Genomic DNA, 21,171 nt, shown 5'->3' with positions numbered 1-21,171 from the left:
TTGCTTTTAGAAAAGATTATTGAATATAAAATAGGCTGAAAGAATCAGAAGATCAATCAGCCGGACAGCAAAGGATATAGTTAGCTCAGTTTTAACTCATTTGAATTAGAAAGTTGATAGTAGGTTAAATAGTGTCCATGCCCTATATTATTTTCTTTTCAATGCTATTGAAAAATTTAATGATGATAGAGAAGTGGCAATTCCTCTATTTACAAAATGGTTGCAAAGAGGAAATGAGCTCAGAATGATGTCCATTGCCTCTAAATTTCATACCGAGAGACCACATGCACTCCAACCAGCATATTTGTTGGTAAAATCAATGCAGGAAGCCCAAATTTTGCCAGAGAATATAGAAAGAAAGGTAAGGGAATTGATGAAGAGTTTCAATGAATTGGAACAAACTCTTTTTCTAGATATTGAAGATAAAGAAGGGTCAGTCAAGCCTTTACAATTTTGGAAGGAAGCAGCAAAATGAGTCATCAGTACCCAGGTAGAAATGATATGTGAAGGGATAATTATGGATATGCTAGAGGATAGCATGGATAAAATAATTTCTATAGGATTATTTTTGAAAATTTTGAAAGAGAGGAAAACCAAGTAGTCGTTAAATATATTTCATACAGGAAAAAAGTTGATGAAGTCATGAGTTTTAATTGGCCATCCAATGAAGACTATAGTGCATGGAGTAGCATGTATTTGAATGATGAATAAAAGTTATAAACAATTTGCATAATTTTTTTTGTCTTCTAGTGGCAGATATCTTTGCACCTGTATAACAAAAATGATGATAATTTTCATCATGAGTTTTAAAGAAGGTGGCTGCATACTTTAACCCTACATAAGCGATTTCAAGGATGAATGTTTGTATAACATAATGTAATTGTGTGTAATCATTCTGAGATGACAGGTGTCTCGTCTAGCCTAAAGCTTGTTTTCTCTCTTGTTTTTTTATAAAATGAAATTCAGGGCTATGAGACGGGGTTCATATTTTTGGTCCCTGGAGTGTTCTGAATTTCTGTTTCCAAATAGCAAAGTCTAGGTGAAACAAAAAGTTGTAAAAGGTTATTTTGAAGTGAAAAATAGAAAGAGTCTTGTGTCTATAATTTTGCAAGTTCTTGAAGGAGTTATGTATGAATTGTATTCTTAGAGAGACAACCAAGTTAGTCAATAGAAATATAATTAAACCCATTTCTCTCCAGTGTATTGTTCTATCATGTTTTGAAAGCATATTATCAAGGATTTTATCATTCATTGCACTATTGTGGTGTATGCATTTTTTTCATGCTTTGGTCTAAGGGGCTAATTAAATGCTTGAATAAAATTGCAGAATGATAGGGATATTTACAAGGATTTTGTTAAGTAGTTCTGGGTTGGGATTGCAAATATGATGTATTGCAAGGCAATATTATCTTAGGTTATATGTTGTTAGATAAATTATGTCAGAAATGTAGTTTAATGCAATATGAATTCATGTACCCAATGGAATAAGGCACTGGTTATAGCTAAGTGAATGCCTTGGTATTGATTTTCTGTTTGGAATCACCACTGGCTTGCTATAACTTATTGAATATCAGAATATTTTCATTTACATGAATGTTGTAATGTGTTTTAATCATCTCATGCTCCAAAATGGTTGAGGATCACTGAGGAATTTTCCATTCCTGAGCATTCTCCCTCTCTGTTGAGTCTTTATATGAGATTATCTACTTTGTTTCATGTATAATTTGTGAGTGTGGCGTAGAAATCACAAATTGGCATGGGGATCTTGCATCCTTGTTATTGTTGGTCCAAGACTGAAGAATATTAATAGTTGGAAGTGGCTTTCCATAGATATTTTAGAAGAAAACAACTTGGTCTCTTCCTTGTGTCAGTGTAAACCCGTTTATTCTGGGAACCAACAAATCCTATGGAGGATCAAGAAAATATTATTCAAGAGGTGGTCAATATTCATGATTGCTCAATTCAAAAAGATATCCAAGCTGCTCATATCTTGAAGGAATTGTAGTAGTATTTTCTATTTCCTTGTCTTTGTTTTCTTTCTTGTTGTTTTCCTCTAGGGAAACATTTTTTTGTATTGGGTTTCAGGGTCCTCTTCAAAATCCGTTTTACCATTAATAAAAAAAAACACTAATTCATATTAATTTGCATTTGACACTATGTGCATGCATAAAAAAGCACGAGAAGTATGTGCTACAAGTATCTTATTCTTTCATTTTCATTATGTTTTCCTTGGCATGTGTGGGTATCCTTTTGATGAAATTTTATCTTTAGTACAACATGGGTGAATACAATCCTAAAAAAATGATATGCCTTGTTGTAAAACACGTTGCTTGTCATTAGTGAAGAGCCTTTTAAATACCACATATAATACACCATTATCCCTTGGTATTCAAATCAATTTTAATAAATGATAGTCATGATAATTATGTCCTTACTACACAATAACCCTTAAGACCATTTTTATTTTGAGAAAAATTAGACATATTAAAAGATTACAAATTTTGATGTATATGGCATATACCTATAGATAGCTTTAAAAGACTTTCCAACTATTGAAGGTAGGGTTTATCAAAGTCTATATTATCAGCTTATGTCCATTTGAAATTAAGGTACAACATATATAATTCTGTACAATATTTAAATTTAACACATAGTTCTATATTTAAACAATAGTGGGGAAACACTAAGTATAACATGTGTTATTGACTAGATTGTCCTTGATTAAATTTAGATTGCCCTCCTACTCACCAGAGTGTTGATTGGATATAAATGTATAAATAAGACAAAAATTGGGTCATTGATGCTTAAGACATGAATCAACTACTTAAACTAGAACTTTGGGGATGCTAATTTTTTTTGCTGATTAGGCTATTTCCTATAACCCAATAAATTCTCACCATATGATACACATTATTCTATCACTATTGATGTCACATTGAGGCCATCATGATAATCTCACTATTCAATACAATTTCTATGCAAAATTTCACTATTCAAAATCTGATGAAATTTTTTGACGAAAGTGAATTAATTTATTGTTTTGTTGGGTACCTTTCAATTAAATGTGAGATTTTTTATTTTTATTTTTAAATTGGTCCCTGACATTCATCTAAATTTTGATGAACAATAATGTTCGTCGCTAGTCCGACGAACGCTTAAAGTCAACCTATTTTCAATGATCGGTATATGGTTAACGCCACCTTAATTTGTGGCTGACCGTCGGTTATATGGTTTGATGCCCTAGCCAATTGTTCTAATATGTTTAATTACAAACCTATTTGATGATTCCAATTGACACTTGAGGTTGACATAATATTGCAAGTAATCCAAACATTCCTCTACAGTCACTTGATAAGGAATTTTTATGTTGTTTTAGTCTCTGATTTGAAGGGTGTAGACACCTAAAATTAATATTTAATTAATTTAAGCCTATCAATATAATTAATTGACTTTAATTGTGTTATCATTATTCCTCTTAGAATCAATTAAATCTAATTTAATTAATCATGTCACTATTGTCCAATAATTAATTTATCAAATAAATTAATTATTCCCTTATTCTTCTAAAAGTCACCTCCAATAATTATATCTGTAGCTAGGAAATCGGAAATCATCACAAGCAATTCAATATTAGTCATAGCTTAATCACAAAAGCTCAAATGCAATGATCAATCCTAATTACATCCAATAGAGACATGAAAGCAAAACATTCAAGATTAAAAACTAAGCAAACCAAATGTAGATCTGAATATTTCCTTCATGCGGCTCCATTGTCCTTCTTTCTTCTTCAAATAGCTTTTGTTGTGGATCTCACCTACAAGTGCATACACATGAGATGAAAGAAAGTAGACAAGTTTGTAGCGCAAGAATACTCGAAGTGTGATTGATTCGACAAAGTGATTAGTTGGGATTGAAGAAAATCATCCAATTTATAGACAAATTGGAGAGATGACAAGATTAGCATGAAAAGATTCAAATGGAAATTGCAAATCAATATGACAAATTATGACAAATTTGCACTTTCTATGCAAAATTTATTGATTGATAATTCATAACAAAATTATGACAACTTTCTATGTCAAAATTGATTGATTGTCAATTATGACAAATTATGACAAATTGAAATGTCATTCCCATGAAATTAGGAGAAAAATAGGAGGAAATTGAATTAGAAATTAGGAAAATTAGAAAATTGGAAAATAGGAATTAGGAAATTAGAAAATGAGGAAATTAGGAATTTAGTGAATTAACTAATAATTTTTCATTTATTAATTAATTCACAAAGAGGGAATTTAGAAATTGATGAAAAATTAGGAAATTAGGAATTAGGAGAAATTAGGTAAATCAATTAATAATTTGTCATTTATTAATTAATTCACAAAAAGAGGAATAATTAGTTAGCCAATTAAATCAAACATTTAATTGTGACACGAAGACCTAGGATAAATAAATAAATTATTTAACCTAGAGGGAGAAACGACAAATAGGGTTAAATGAATAAAATCATGAAACCCTAAAAGATTAGGTCTTGACAAAAGATAATTGATGTCGATTCGATTTGATCATGATTCTGACTTAATAAAAGACCAATGCTGACAAACAATTTGATTGATAAATGTGCCAATTGATGAGGAACAATGACTAATTGATCCAAGTTGACACAATTGAGAGAGACGATGATCGATGACAAATCGATCACAAAATGACAAAATTGACAAGAAGACAAGGATCGATGAAAAAATAGATCACAAGACAACAAGATTGATGAAAAATTGATCAAAAGACAAGAATCGGTTACAAATCGATCGCAAGATAATAAGATTGAAAACGACAACGATCGATGACAAATCGATCGCATGATGATAGGATTGATAAGAGGACAAAACCCTAATTAGGATTGATGATGTCCAAAATGATGACAAATGAATACGCACATAGATGCGACAGGATAAGATTGACCGAAATCATGACTGAAGATTGTTATCGACAAGACCAAATTCAAAAGCGAGACAACTGAAGAATGCAGAAGAAGGACTCGATGCTCGCAAATGATAAAGACCAAGTGCGTAACATAGGAGAAATGTTAATGCGACACAAAAACCCTAAAATAAGGCAATGCGCAAATGTTAAAGTACGATTCCGCAAGCGTTGACCATTTTTAGGTGTCTACAATATCCTCTAAACCCACTTAGTTAATTAATTTTAATTAATTAACCTAGTCATGTGATTCCTACAAATCACTTTTCCTAATCCCATTAGCCTAACTAATCCTTCTAGAATCTCTCATAATCATGCTTATCATTATCTCTCAATTTTTAATTCCCACTCATGTCACATCAATATTGAGTCTCTCAAAGAAATTCAAATTTTTTCGAATCCCTCAATGCATCCTTATTTTGGAATTTTTAATTCCTCATGTTTGAAATTCAATTTTCTCCTCCCTTTTTCCCAAGGAATTTTATATTACTGTTTATTTTCACAAGGCACCCTTGATCCATGCCTTCTATCTCAAATCAATCTCAACCCTCCATAAGGAAATCAATCTTGGCCCTCCATTGACCTCCTCCAATCTATAAATTGGAGCCTATTCTCCTCACAAATGATCCACTTCTCATGCATTGTCATGCTGCTCTTTTCTCCTCTCCCTCTTCATAATCCTCTACCAAATCCATCCATCTTTAATCCATCGCTCAAATCCAATCCTATCAAATCCACTTACCTTGTTGAGAATTTGGAGAGCATTCCACATCCATCAAGAAGGAGCCCATCCAATCAAGTTGAAGAGAGGCGCTATTCAACTTCACCGAAGGCTCAATCTGAGGGAGAGGTAAAAATAGCAAGGTATAAGCTTTGTCTTTATGTTTTTATGTGGTTTTATGCATGTTTCATATTTTAATATCTTTTAGTGTTTTGTTTGTGCACTCACCACCAAAAGCTACCTTGCTGGTTTTTCCCCTCTTCATTCTGGCACGCCCAGTGGGACCCACGTCCCTTAATTTAATGTTTTTATGAGTTTTTTGTGATTTTAGATCACAGATTATCATTTCAGTGCGTCCGTCTGCACTTTAGCACGTCCGCAGGTCAAACAGCATGGGCGATTCAAAATTTAAATTTTTTGGCCCCTTTTTTGCCTTTTTTTGGGTCAATCAGTGCGGCCGCTCACGAATCAACGCTTCCAATTTCGAATCAACGTGTGCGTTGGGTAAAAAATTTGATTTTTTCCATTAAAACTGTCAAATAGTGCATGCGCAAGCAAAACAACGCCTATGCTTGTGCCAAAATGCATGCGTAGAGTAAAAAATCATAAAAAACTACAAAACAGTGCCTGCGCACCGCGCTTCACCATGAGCACCCTCGGGTTCAGCGCGTGCGTTTTTGTAAAAAAATTGGTTTTAGTAAAAATGGCCATAACTTTTTGCTCGGGTGTCAGATTTTAAAAATTCAAAATGCTTTGGAAAGGGGATTCAAAGATATAAAATGGGTTGTATTTATATTTTTCATATATATCTTCAAAAATTATTTTAACACATGCAAAGTCAACCCTTTCTTTTTTAACTTTAGATTTCCATATTTTTAGCATATAAAATCAGTTTTTATCAAACTTTTTTTTGAAACTATTTAGAAAATCATAAGGAAACTAATTTTTGCAATATTTTTGGGGCTAATCATCTTGTGTTTGCAGCTTCTTTTCTTTCGAATGCCCAAGATTGATTATCACAAAAAATACTAATCCATCATTCTTGTAGGTCGCCTAAGGAGATACAAGCAAACATTGTGTCCTTTTAATCATTTTCTTAGGCACCTAGATCTAATTAGGGGGAAAAATAATCTTGTATTGAAGAGTCAAAGGGTAGGAGAGTATGCTCTTTCCTATCTAGGCAATCAGAAATCTAGACCCCTTTGGTCTTTTCTAGGTTTATTGCTTGTGTTACCCTTAGCGGGCCTGCCTCCCAAATTGGTCTTTGAGAAGGTAAGAGGGGAAGGACCCAAGTGAGTACACTCGAACCTGGGGTTCCCAACTCACTATAATAAATAGGCGATTGATGATGAAAGGGTCAATGGTTGGGGCTATATGAGAGTTCACTCTCACATTGGGTGCTTAGTAGGATCCTAGAGATCTCAATCATGCTTGTGTGACTACTAAGTTCTTGGTGCTTCATTGGGCTATAGGCCTCAATTGCACTTGCGCAATTGCGAAGGGTAGCTCCTAACAAGAAGCCATATTAAACACCTTGTGCATAGTGGCCAAAAACCTTCCAATCATTGGTGCAGGAGGTCAAACCTCTGAAGCCTCCCATATTTTTATGGTCCTTAGTAGAGACACAAAGTTCACCATGAGGAGTTTTCATGGGAATTGATGCTTGGCTGCCCCAGAGAAGTGAGTGTCATGGAGGGGAGCTAGTGGGGTCAAGCATCTAAGTGTCTGCTTTGGGTAAGCGTAGCTGGGAAACCAATTGGGATCCATTGACTATTGTCCTTACTCTCCATAGGATATACTGTGAAGGAGCATGAGTGTCTTTTGAGTCTAACTTCTTTTGACCATTGTGTTTTCTTTACTTGACATCTCTTGCCAAGTCCATTCCCCACAACCAATCAATCCTCCCTTTTTCCAAATTCCATCTTGTCATCATCAAATGTTTAATCCATTTCTATCTATCCAAGAAATTCTCCAATCCCCAATCCGCTTTCATCCATTCAAAAAATCATTCTTCCTCAACTAATATTCATTCTTCCTCTAATCCAATCAAATCTCCAAAATTTCAATCAATAAAATCCATCCATCTTCCTAATCTGGTTATCCAATCCAACCAATCAACCAATCTAATCTAATCCAAATCCAATCAAGTCCTAATACAAGGACCAATCCAAATCAAATCAAATCCAATCAAACCAAGTCCTAATCCAAGGACTAATCCAATCCAATCAAATCAAATCCAACCTAATCCAATGCAATCTAATCTAATCTAATCCAGTTCAATCCAATCAAATCAAGTCCTAATTGAAGGACCAATCCAATCCAATCAATCAATCTTCCAATCAAATCAAGTCCTAATACAAGGACCATTCCAATCCAATCAAGTCCTAATCAAAGGACCAATCCAATCAAATCAATTCCAATCCAAATGAAAATCCAATCAAAATATAATCAAATCTAATCCATCATCATTCCAAGCCAAGTCCTAGTCCTCATCTTCATAATCTTTCCCCTCCAAAACATATTCATCCAATTCCAATCTAATCCTTTACTCTCAACATGACTACCCAAAATTTCAAAGCTTGGTATGAGAAGATGCTCATGGAAATTCACGAACCTGCCTACCAATTTAATCCCATAATCTCCCACTTGCCTATCATACCTTCATCCATCCCATCTGAACACATTACACCCAATCCCAATCTATACCATATCTCTTATCCTTCCTCTACCTTCGACAAGGGAAATCCATCTTATTCCCCATCCATATCTCCATCTTATTCCCCATCCATATCTCCATATTATCCCTCATCGACATACTCCTCTAATCCAATATGTATAACTTCATCTCCCCCCATCTACATCCCAACCCCCATCCTTCTACAATGCATTCATTACCTCTACTCCCCATCCAAATCCTTTACTCCATAGTCCTCCAATCATTAATCCTAATTCCCCAGTCCATTATCCTAATCGTCCATCCAATTCCAATCCCAATCCTAATCCTCCATCCAATCCCAATCCTCCATCTAATCCTAATCCTCCAAAATCCATATTGTCCATGTCCTCCAAATACATCATCCATAATCTTATCCAAGACATGCTAGCAAAGGAGACAAAATCCTCACCTTGAAGCAAAGTGGCCAAGTCTCCTCAAGTCCTCCATCCACCCTAATCACCTCGACCTCAAAACAAATCCCAATCCCCCATACTTCATGATACCCCCATTTCCCCATCTAGTCACATCAAAGCTTCCATACCTTCCTCCATCACACAATCCCCACAACTCCAAACATGCCAAAAGCTTGTTCCAAAGCATGCTAGCATAGAAACCTCTCCATCTAATGATCCCATCCCCTCCACTTCCTCTCATGATCGTATGATTCCTCTATCATTGCATGATCCTCTTCCATCTCATGATCCAATCACCCCTCCCACTCCATCTCACGATACCCTCCCTAGTCAAGATCAAAGTATCCCTTCATCTCCATGTCATGATCCCAATCCATCTAAAGATCCTGAACTTCCTTCCACATCTCATCCCCCTCAAAATGGACTCGCATCTTGTTTTCAAAATAACAAGGGTCCTCAAGATAATTCTCAATATGTTGGTACATCCTCTATTCCTCCTAAATCCAAATTTCCCTCATACAAATCAAAATCCCATTATCCCTCATCTTTCGCATCCATTTTGGGACCCTATGTTCCAAAGTTAAACCCTTCATTGCTTCCATCCATTTTGGGGCCCCTATGTTCTGATGCTCAATTCTCCATCTCCTCCATCCATATTGGGTCCTTACATCCCTCCATCCACCACTCCATCACCTCAAATAATCCCTAAGAAAGATCAACAAAGGCACACATCCTTGGATGCCTCCCAACACTCTCTTTTCACCATTCAATCCATAAAATCCATCAATCCTTCATCCTCATGCACCCATCCCATAGCTATTGGAAGCAATTTGGATGCCCAATATAAAAAGCATAAAGCTCAAAATCCACAAAAATCAAAGGATCAACATGTCCCCTCAAAATGACATGCTAAAAACAAAAATATGATCCGAAAGAAAGAAAAATCTAAAAGGCCACAAAGGCCCCAAAAGAAAAAATCAAAAACTATGTGGATTCCCAAAGAAGTAATGCATCCCAAAGTAAAATCAAAATCGACATCCAAACTTGCTAATCCAAAAGTTCCATCTATTCATATGTCCTTCAATCCTCCATCTAATGCTCCTCCATCTTCAAAATCCATTTTGGGTCCTTATGTCCAAAAATCCACCATCTCAACTCCTCCTTCTATCTTTGGTCATCATTTCTCAAAATCCACACTTTATCCCCCATCCAATTCAAAACACTCTCCCCCACTACTACACCACCCTTCAAGGTGTGTGCCAATGTTGATCTTCCACAAATTCTTCAAAAACCCATCCATTATCCACCATCCATTTTTCACAATCCCATTCCATTAGTCCAATCCTTTCCAAATCCTTATCTCCCATCCCCTATCCAATTCATCTCCCCAATTATTGTTTCCAACATCTATGAGCATACCTCCAATTCAAAGAAATACTAAGCGATACCATCTATGGAACTAGGTGCTTGATTCCTCCCTTCCTCCTTCATGCATCGACTATCTTCCATATCCACTCATCCTTATCCTTCTCCATCCAAACTATTCCAAAAATTCAAAAATACAAAAAAAAAAGAAAAAAAGTAAAGAAAAATCATTTCATCCAATGGTGAAAACCACTTCTTGTGGCGCCTTGGGTAAGTACCATGATGAAAACTTGGCAAACAAGTGTCATGTGTAATCCCCTCATCCCCTTTCACTCTACACTTGGGGGCAAGCTTCATCCATGCAATCCTCCCATCCATCTACATCATATCTAAGTCCATTCTCCTTTCCTATCTTTGATCTTGACTATCCTATCCATATCCTCCATCTCATATCCCTCATCCTATCAAAATGAATCCTCCATTCCTATCTTTCATCTTGACCATATAGAGCAAAAATAAAGTATATGCATGCATGCTTTGGAGCATTCAAGCCTTAATCCTCTACCATCCATATCCATTACACATTATCCTTCCACCTCATACATATTTATCCACCATCCTTACATCCTTAATTCCACTACCTCTACAGTGGGGAATTGCACTCCTTTGCAACATAGTCCTTGTCTCTCCATCATCCTACCCTCCATCCTTTATTCCTCCATTTCCTATCCATATCCATCCACTTTATCCATCTATCCAAACAATATCTTTGTCCATTCATTCATCCATCCTCTTACCAATCCTTAGTTCTCCCTTGTCATTGGTTCCATTCAATCAAATCCTATCCACCAATCCACCCCATCCAATCCAATTTCCAATCCAATTTATAATCCAATCTTATCTTATCTAATCATATTCTCCATCTCTTCCAATTTAATCGATAATCCCATCCCCAATCCAATCCCATTCAATCATCCTATCTAATCATTTGTCCTTCTTCCAATCCTATCCAATCCATCAAACTGAGCTTTCTCCATCTACCTGAGCTCACACTGACTTGTGCCTAATCCAAGCACCCATCCATACTATGCTAATCAAATCCAAGTGGAAATCCTCTCATCTGTAGAACTTGCACATCCAACTTGTCTTTTGTCTTCCATCAATCTATCCACACCCTGCCTGTCGGGATGAATCCTTCCCATGTCTAGCAGTTTATCAAAATCCATCACCTGCCCATTAGGATGCATCCTTCCCTAGTCTGACAGTTTATCCAAATCCATGTCCTACTCTTGGCAAGAGATGTTAGTTGGTCATGTGCATGTTTTTTGCATGCTTGAGCTTTTCACTTTGTTTTCATCTTGTGTCCTAGGACTATACTTGTTCAGGAATGCCTTGATCATCCTATATCTTGGTATGTCTTGGCTGGTGTATAATGGGGCATAATTTTCATGGCATAGTGTGTTTGAAGGTCTTCCTTGTACAAACTGGCAACCCTGCATTAGTGTTTATCAACAGTTGCATTATTGTGTGCAAGGCATTCCTGTTTGACTGAGCATCAGTCCACGCCTTGGATCTTCATATCATCCTGGTTCTTATAATCAGTGGTGTAGACTATCCATGGCAATATCAAAACTAGGTTTTCTCTCTATAATTGTTCAACAAGAAATCCAATCCATTTATCATTTATTTGTCTCATTTCATTCACATCACTTATTCTTCTAATTCCTTTCAAGAGCACACCCGTGTTCCTTGAACTCACATGTCCTCTTGAGGGGGCATACCACTACTTCGTCATCATCCTTCCTCCTCATCATTCTTCCTCATCTCATGACTGGGGCATCGTGCTACTAGTCCTTATCCTTTTCTTCCTCATCTCATGACTAGGGCATCATGCTACTAGTCCTTATCCTTTTCTTCCACTATGTTTTATTCTTCTTTGATATAACATCATTTCATGGCACTATATCGAAGAGGGGCAAAATGTAGACACCTAAAATTAATATTTAATTAATTTAAGCCTATCAACATAATCAATTGACTTTAATTGTGTTATCCTTATTCCTCACAGAATCAATTAAATCTAATTTAATTAACCCTATCACTATTGTCCAATAATTAATTTATCAAATAAATTAATTATTGACTTATTCTTCTAAAAGTCCCCTCCAATAATTATTTCCTCTAAACCCACTCAGTTAATTAATTTTAATTAATTAACCTAGTCATGTCATTCCTACAAATCCCTTTTCCTAATCCCATTAGCCTAACTAATCCTTCTAGAATATCTCATAATCATGCTTATCATTATCTCTCAATTTTTTAATTCCCACTCATGTCACATCAACATTGAGTCTCTAAAAGAAATTCAATTTTTTTTGAATCCCTCAATGCATCCTTATGTTGGAATTTTTAATTCCTCATGTTTGAAATTCAAATTTCTCCCCCTTTTTCCCAAGAAATTTTATATTCCTATTTATTTTCCCAAGGCACCCTTGATCCATGCCTTCTATCTCAAATCAATCTCAACCCTCCATAAGGAATGGTAAGCCAACCACAACTCTCTCTCCCCACCCACCACCTGGTCAACCCCTGGCTGCAGCTCCTCATCCTCCAACACTCCAGGAATGGTAAGCCGCATTGGCAAGTGCCCCTCCCACCAGCTCTTGTATCCACATGTCATGCCTGGATCCTCCCCTACCCCCATCCGCTCATCCCAGACCAAGTGAAATACTATCTGGAAGCTGGTATGACCCTCCAAGGGACTCGTTGTAGGGCCCCAATACCTCACCTCCCATGTAATCCGGGGATACACTCGAATATCCCCCACTATATCCTACATCTGTGCAAGCTATCGGGCCACCTTGAATGGAGCATAGTACTCTATGATATATACAGATCTCCCAAAAATCCACATCTCCACTCCTACCCAATGCAGTTGCCTGTCATCCCCCCACCTCTCACATCCCAAAAATGGCCTCCATGTGAACTGTGCCAGCTCATCCAAAATCCTCCTCCAAAACCATACAGACATTGTCTATGTATAATGCAGCAATCCCATCTATCTGTCCACAAATGGCTGTCAAGGCCGCCTGTCCTGTACCCCCAATGGCCGAGTCACTGCAATATGCTCCCACACCCAGATGTGTAGAAGTGTGACCTCTACAGATAAACTGGCATACTCTCTATAGACCACTAGATACATATCATGATATAGCTGGGCTAGCATCGCTACACCCCACGCATATTGCTGACCATCATGCAACATGAAGTATAAACACCTACTCCATCCTAGAGGAAATCCATGTTCACCAAAATCTGGAATGATTTGCCCACTCAGGAATCCACAAATAACCAAAACCAATCAAGGAATCTGCCGAACACCCATCGCTTGACCCAAATGCATCTTGCTCCTATCCAACATCGGTGGCGTCTCATACTCACACACCTCCCGTAGATAAAAATCTGCTGCATCTAATTGATACTCAGGGATAGCACCACGAACGGGGATCTTCAAGATCCTCCAAACATCCAACAGAATAACTGTGGCCTCTCCAGTCGGTAAACAAAAGGTGTTATACCGACTATCCCACCTCTGCACTAGCATTGTCATCATAGCAGTATGTGCCTGTATCCTCGGCCACCTGCCTACATAATGAAATCCCAACACAACTAGCACCTCTAGCTCATCGTGGCCTAACGCATGATACGAGCTCATCATAGTAGGCCAATGCTCTCTTGAAGCCAATAGCCCCATCTCCACCTGCATCCATCAGACCAAATCATTACTTCCATTCCCCAAAAAAATAAAAAATAAAAAATAAATCCTCTCCTGACCTCCGGAACGAGCCATACCCTCCCCCTATTCCAAAATTCTAAGCCAAAACTTCATTTCCCCCCTTCCCAGGCACACACACTGATCTAGCCAGCGCTCATGCCAAAAATGTGACGTTCGCACCAATCGGCAAGCGCTCGTGCCAACAGAGAGTCCTACTCGGTTCAAGCCCCTTCTCGGACCCATCGACGTGAGCGCTCGCGTAACCCCTTGGGCGTCCATGTCAAAGCATGAGCGACCGCTCACACTGAAAGTGAGAAACCATGTTGATCCCCCCCATTCCCCCCAAAACCCCTATTCTACAAGACCCTACTGTGAGCACCTACGCTAATCGCCAACATTCGCGCTAACCTAGGGGCACGCATGCTAAAATAGCAATCAGCATGTGCGCCTCGCCTAACCTAGACCCCTATTTCTAGCCCAAATTTTTACCCAAAATAAAAAATTCTAAAAGAGGGATAGTCCTACTCACCGGTGGTCCATAGCTAGTCGGTCGATTGAATCGTCGGATCCTCTCAATGCAATGATCACGAACTGGAATGCGGTCCATCTCTCCTTCTCTTCTTCTTCACTCTGAGTGGCTCCAAGGTTTGTGTGTAACAATTACTCCTCATTGGGCCCGTTGTGCCTTATATGGGCCCTTGTGAGGGCCCATTTTCCTCCATGGTCTCACATCTTCTATTCTTCCTTCCAAATTTTCCACATCTGCTTCATATTTCTTCTTCACTTATCTCTTCCACCCAAATTATTCTTCCTTTATTTTTTAGAATTTTTCATCTTTTTTCTGAAAAAATTCTCAAGGGGGCATACACCTCCCATGCTTTACGCTGGGGTATCTTATTCTTCTTCTATCTTTTACCCATCGCCAAATTTTCTGTTGCGTAAAAGAGGGGCAAAGTGTAGACACTTAAAAATAATTATTTTTATTATTTTTAATTCCTCACATAATTAATTTATTAATTAATTATGCAAATTCTAATTCTCCTCAATATTAATTAATTATAATTAATATTGTCACTATAGTATGTGATTGATTTATTTAATAAATCAACCCCTCTTTTTATTCTTCTAAAAATTAAATCTTCTCAAATCCATCATTAACCTACATGATTCCTACAAATCATCTTCCTAATCCATCATTAACCTAATAAATTCTTCTAGAAACTCCCTAAACTCACTTAACCTTATTCTTCTAATTTTTAATTCCCCCCACTCATTCTCTCTCCTAGTCAAATCCTCCTACAAATCCTAACCTTTCCTCTAATCCCCCTCCTAATTAATTGCTAGTCTCTAATCATCATGATTAGCCACAAAGTCAACTCCTTGTCCCTTCCATCCAACCATTATCCTTAAATTCTCTTTTCCTAGGTGAATGTGAGATTTTCAAAATCTCACATTCCTTTAGGCATCTCATCTCCCAAGGAATTTTTAATTCCTTCTTATTCCTCAAATCCCCATGATCATCCCTTTTTGAAGAATTTTAAATTCTTCCTCCCCATTCTTCAAGGAATGTCTCATCCCTTGCTCTTCTTAAGGCACATTGGGAAGTATTCCCAATGCACCTTGAGGAGTGTGGAGACAAGAAATGCCTTTAAGGAATATCTCTTGGTCTCCACACCCTCTCTTGGGCCTTGTGTGAGCTTACAAGAAATCCTAGCCCTTCATCTTGGGTCCATCCTAGCCATCCATTCTTCCTCTCCTCTTCCTATAAATTGAGGACTCCATTCCTTCATTCATCATCTCCAAGTTTAGTAAGCTTATGCTGTTAATTTGAGCCTAGAAAATCATCATAGCATCCTTACCATGCCAAAATCATCTCTCATCCACACTTAATCATCTTATCCATATCATTCCTCAAGATCCATTTTTATCCATTTGTGCACAATATTTGGAGAGCCATCCACATCAAGAAAGCAAGGAGCAAATCAACATCAAGTTGGAGGCACATGGGGCGCACTTCAACTCCATCTAAGCTCCATCTGAAGGAGAAGGTAAATATATTGTGAGGTATATGCATATCATTCATGTTTTCATGTGATTTAAGTTATGTCATTGATTTCATATGCTTCCATGTTTGATTTGCATGTTTACTAACTAATCCACCTCACTCTCCTTTTCACCATCTTCAAAGGGCACTGTCAAACTGTCCCCAAAACACTGACAATTACAGTTTGGAAGTTTTCTTTTGTTAAGTGCAGTTGTCTCTCGCTTTGTATTCATTTTAAATAGCCATTATTGTTATCACAAATGTACTATTACTTACTATATGGAGTTGTCTGATAATGACGAACAAATGATTACTATTTAGGTTTGTCCTTATAGTAAACTTTAAAAGTTTGACTTATTCCAAATTTTGGAGTCTTCCATTCTTTATAGGCCTTAAGGACCTTTTGAATGTTGCCTCAAGAGCATGTAGACATCCATGAAAGTAACTTAATTACCCTTTTGATCCATGCGGAAGGTGAACAATTGTAATGAGCATACAATAGTTTGTAAGTTTGATCCTTGACAGTAAGTTCACAAACTTGATGGGGTGTTGTTACAAAACAAAAGCATATTGGAAAAAGTTGCATTACAAGGTTTAATGTCTCTATTCCTAGAGTCTGATCCATGTGGAAAAAGTCTGAATCCAAAGTTTAAAATATTTGTCAAGGTGCATTGACATCATGAATGGATGTGTAAAGCAACATGTTTGAAGCATGATTTCATTGTTCCCTACTGTCCTATTGATCAAGAGTATTGTTCCTTTGAGGAACATGTTGTTCCTTTTTTCAAAACTTGTATCCATGAAGTTGGCCTTGTTATGTGTTAAATCCTGATGAGACATTGTGCCAAGAAGACCTTGTGGGTGGGTTTTCTGATTGGAGCCTTGTTTCGATAATTTCTCTAAATATTCAAGCTTGGTAAAGAAAAATCATGTCAGATAATATTAGTGTAGAACAAAATGAAGAAACACTTGCTAGATTGTGGGCTAGATTGAAAAGAAAGGGTGATGGTAAATGTTATTGTCCTTGCAATAATTGCAAGGGATTAAAGACAAGAAGACTTTTAATCACAACAACTGAGAAACAATGTAGGCAACATGGCCATGTTGAAGGGGGGCATGATTATCGTCCATTGGTAAGTTGTTCATTATATGTCTTTTTATTGATTGAATTTGTAAATATTTATATTTTTTTAACATTATATATATATATATATATATATTAAAAATCACTTGATCATGATCATGGTTTATTTGTGTTGATCATTATTATAAAGGTGGGGCATCCTAGGGCACATGATATGGATTATCATGGCCCGAAGAATATGGATTTGCAAGTGAAGGAAAATTGAGCTGTGAATATCGAAGATGAAGTTAATGATCCTATGGAAGAAGATGATCATGCACCAGAAAATACAGTTGAAGATGATGGTACAAATACATTGATCCATGACACATTTAGTGGTGTAGCTGATCATGATGATGATCGAGATGACTTTGATGATGTTGATGATTTATCTGTACTTGAGAATACATACGAGCCCCTTTATGAAGGCTCCCAAACAAATATTCTCTTTGTTGTATTGTTGCTGGTGAACTTGAAGGTTATGAAAGGTTTATCCAACATAGAAATCTTACGGACGTTAAGGTATGTTATATATGTCATCTTTTTTCATCTATTTTTGTTGTTAGTTCATCACTAGTAAATAAAAGATGAAATATGTGCCATTAATGTTTGTTATATTAATTATCAAATTATTTTTTTTGTTGTAGATTGATAGGTTAATTTTTGTTACCACCATCAAATATTTTACCTCGTTCATACCAAGATTTATTTGTCATTATGAAAGATATTGGAATGGAGTATCAAGCAATAGATGCATGTTCCAATGATCATATTATATATCATAAACAACATGAATTTTCAATAGAATGCCCATAATGTCATATCAGTAGATATCAAATAGATCAACTAACAAAAAAGGTGGCTCATAAGGTTCTTTGGTATATTCCCACTATTCCACACATGCAATGATTATTTGGGTGCAAAAGCTTAGTGCAATTTATGGATTACCATGCATGAAATAGAAGTAGAGATGACATTCTTCGAATGCCTGCAAATGGTTCTGCATTTAGGGACATGGAGGAAAAATGGCCACACTTTAAAGAAGAACCTTGTAATCTAAGGCTTTCATTAGCAGTGGACGGTGTCAATCCATTTGGAGAGATGAGATCTATTTACTTGGTGTGGCCTATTTTTTTATCACCAATAATATTCCTCCATGGATGTCAATAAAGAGGGATCACATAATGTTGGCAATGATTGTTCCAAGTATTTGTTTACATCAATTTTCTTTAACATAATAGCATCTAATTTGTCTTATTTGTTGCATAATGAGTGCTATGTTTTTCATTTAATAGTCATGTACATTAATTTATATATATTTCAGTAAAATGATTATAATAATTATGTAATGTTCATGTTCATTCAACTAGGTAAACCAAGTTAAAGATATGAATGTATATATCGAGCCTCTTATTGACAAGTTACTAAAGTTGTGGAATGCTGTCACTATGTATGATGTCTCTAGACCAATAGGACAAAGACAATTTCATTTCCATGCAATGCTTGTATGGACAATTAATGATGCCCCAAGGATAACACATTTTTGTCATATGTTATAACGTTCAACTGCACTTTAATGATATTTAATTTTATGAAATAGATATTGTTGTCATGATTTGCATAACTGATGCAGATGAAGAATGATGACTGAACCAATAAAGGACTGTTTGTGATGACATTGTGATCAAGAGATTGAGATTGCATGATTGGATGACTTTGATCAGTTATTTGTGTTGTCATTGATGGCAACTGATGTTTACTATGTTATATTTTGTCATCTAAATCTTTTTGGTTTACTAGAAATGCCTTACCAGTATTGAAGACAGTGAATTGGGAATTAGGACCTTAACTGGTAAACGAGGAAATGTTTTGATAAGATCTAGTGATTGGTGATGATTGAAGTGTTGCGGTTTGGAATGTGAGTTTGTATCATTGTAATATGTATCTGATTGGAACCGCATCATGTTTTGGTTATCAGAAATCATGTTTATGATTTATGTTGTATTTTTGCTAGGGTTTAAGAAGGGTTTAAGGACCGATAAAGAATTCTCTTAATAGGTAATGATTTTTGGTTTGGCGGTGATCTACATCAAGTTCAAATATTGGAGGTGATGTGAAAAAAACTGCGTGAAGTGTTTGAATGATGTTTTGGCACATTTGAAGATAGAATTTATTGGGAAACAACAAAGCACTTAGAAGAGTGTTCTAAGGGTTTGACTTTGTATCAGATCGAGATGCGGTGATCATTCAACAATTGTAATCGATTGTAATGATAGATATATGATGATCAATGATGATCTGTAATGAGTTTTAAAGATCTGTGATGATCTATGTTTTAAGTCTTAGGGTTTTGTAACCAGCTAAGTTGTAAAGGTTATTTATGTCGGTACAGTTGATGTTTGTTGTGTTGATGGTTTTGAGAAGAGTATGAAGCCAAACCAGAGTATGAGATCTGCTAGAGTGTAGCAGATTTGGAGCAAGAATTGGATCTGATCAAGTAAGAAGTTAAGTGCTATACCTAGATCATTCACTATTGTTATCCTAATAGTTACAACAACAAAATCCCTTAACCGGGTAGGTCCTAATGGGCCTTATATTTTATATCCCTTAACCAGATGTTAAATCCTCTTAAAAGCTTGGTCCTAATAGGTCAAAGCTCCTAATAGGGGTCATCATCTAAATCCCTTAACCAAGTGACTCCTAATAGGGTCTGCAAATAACATGACATCTTTGTAATCTCCTAACTGGGCTAGGCTCCTAACAGGGCGCATTCTGAAAGAGTGCACAATTTTTTGGGGTACAAATTCCCACCGTGGTTTTTCCCTATTTGGGTTTCCACGTAAAAAACATGGTGTTCATATGGTGAATATTTTCATGCATTGTTATGTTTTACTTTCATTTTATGCATGTTGATGAACACTTAATGAGTAGTTTTGATAAACCGGTTTAATAGTTGGTTATCAGTGATTACAGGTAATGGTAAAGAGTTTATTACTGGTTTATGATTGATTTGGTGAAGTTTTTCAAGTTCAAGTTTTAAGTTTAAAATTGTTGTTAATATTGATTCACCCCCCTCTCAGTATTAATTGGATCCTCTAAGATTAACAATTGGTATCAGAGCGTTGGTCCTTTGTGTGCAGAAAGCTTAACAGCTTGAGGGAAAGATCCTAAAGAAAGATGATGAAGAAGGAGGGTCTCAAGTTTACCAAGGACAACTACTAGAGATGGAAAGACTGGATGAAGATATACATTAAAGGATTGGGTGCTCAGTATTAGAATAATGTAATAAACAAGTATGTTTCTCCTACTACCAGCCCCTTGACACCGAATGAGCTTAAAGGACAACAAGAAAACATTCAAGCCTTGGAAGCAATTGTAAGTACTTTATCTGATTCTTAGTATATAGATGTTCATGGATTAGAAACTGCATTTGAGGTATGGGAGAAATTAGAATTGATTTATGGAGGAGATGAGCATGTACAAAGAGAAAAAGAAGAAAGTTTAAGAGGCAAATTTGATGACATGAAAATGGTTTATGGTGAGAACATTGCACAATATGGTCAAAGGATTAAATAAGTTCTAGGTGGTATTAATAGTTTTGTAGGTGAGATTGATGATGATATTGTTTTTAGTAAAATGCTTAGAACTGTCCTACCACAATATGCTAATAGAGTTTTTGCAATTCAAGAACTGAGATCTATTTCTAAAGATAAAGTCACTATTGATTCTCTTATTGGAAAGTTGACTGCATTTGAGTTAAACAACTTTGATAATAGTATTTCAAAACTATCTGAATCTACTTTTAAAGCTTCTATAACCAGTACATCTATTAGGAAAGAAAAGGATAAATGTCATAATCATGACTGCAGGTCTATTCATGGCGGTAGAAAAGGTGAGGATGATAATGAAGATCATCTGATGGAACTTGAGGCACTATTGGCTAAAATATTTCCTAGAGGTACTGCTAGGTTTAAAGGTAAATTACTGTTGAAGTGTTTTTCTACAATAAGATTGGACACATTGCTGTAAATTGTCCT

Source organism: Cryptomeria japonica, chromosome 7, assembly GCF_030272615.1.
Source record: "Cryptomeria japonica chromosome 7, Sugi_1.0, whole genome shotgun sequence".
Classification (NCBI taxonomy): Eukaryota; Viridiplantae; Streptophyta; class Pinopsida; order Cupressales; family Cupressaceae; genus Cryptomeria; species Cryptomeria japonica.
This window is presented reverse-complemented; position numbering follows the sequence as displayed.